Consider the following 1,350-nt stretch of genomic DNA (forward strand, 5'->3'; position numbering starts at 1 on the left):
GAGTGTAATCATTGCAATGAAACAATGATTGTAAAACCAATGTTCTCCCGTGTAAACTATAACTCAATTCACAATAAAACTTAAAAAAAAAAAAGCAAAAAGAAAACGTACAATATCATCAGAGTTGCTGATTGTGTTCTAGGCTTTAACTACAGAATATAATGCCAATATTCACTACATAAAGGAGCTCTGGTAGCGTAGTGGTTACGAATCGGGTTGTGAGCCGCAAGGTCAGCAGTTCGAAACTGTCAGCTGTTCCAAGGGAGAAAGATGAGGTTTTCTACTCCAGTAAAGATTTACAGCCTCGGAAACCCTGTGCAGGGTTGCTATGAGTTGGAACTGGCTCCACGGCACATTACAACAACATTCACTACATACTATTCAGTATTTATCTTTTCTAGGTAAACCTTCTTAGTCCCTCTCTTTCTGAGTCTAGAGTCCTCAGCTGCTCTCTCTCTCCATGTCTTTATCTCTGCCTCCATCTCTGGTATCGCTGCCTCTCTGTATAGAGTTCTACATTCTGCTGTGCTCTTCTCCCTTGATGGTTCTAGGGTCCTTGATGGTCCTAGGAGTCCTGGCATGGCACTGTGGGTTAATGCACCAGACTGCAAGTTTGACCTGCAAGGTCAACAGTTCAAGCTCACCAGCTGCTCCTCGGAAACCCTATACAGGGTCCCTATGGGTCGAAATCGACTCTATGGCACTTAATAACAACATGTAAACCTTCAACCTTTTTTGTCATTCATAAATGATTGTCAATCAATTAATTACAGTTGCCTTTGCTAATTCTTAATTTAAAAGTCTCTCACTTTCCTAGAAATTTAATTAGTTATTTATGGCATTAAAAATTTTTGTTTAAAAAGAAATTTTGAGTTCTCTTCTTGGAATTGTGGATCCTGAATTAGAAAGTTCTTCCAGGTTGGAGACAGAACCTCAAACTTTTGTGATCACTTCGCTAACATTAGTACATTTTTTTGTTTGTTTTTAATTCATGAAAGTTATGATCATTTATTGATCATGATATGCCTTGTTACTAGAGTACAGAAAACAACTTCTAAGAGTCTTGACACAAACATTTTTAGTAATGTAGATATGAACTTTTTAAAAATAGCCAAAGTGTATTAGTTTAGAGCTTGAAGCTGCCTTCAAAAAGAGAAATGTAGTCTTAGGGAATATTTTGTGAGATTTGGGTTAAATATTTTAAAGAAAAGAGTTAGTAAATAATCACATGATTTGCATTTACTCAATTACTATATATGCACATTTTCATAGAATTCAGGCTTTTGAAAATAATTATTTTTGCTATGTTGACTCCTCAGATATACTTAGTGTATTGGTTCTTTCTGGCCT

Source organism: Chrysochloris asiatica, unplaced genomic scaffold (genome assembly GCF_000296735.1).
Source record: "Chrysochloris asiatica unplaced genomic scaffold, ChrAsi1.0 scaffold00119, whole genome shotgun sequence".
Lineage (NCBI taxonomy): Eukaryota > Metazoa > Chordata > Mammalia > Afrosoricida > Chrysochloridae > Chrysochloris > Chrysochloris asiatica.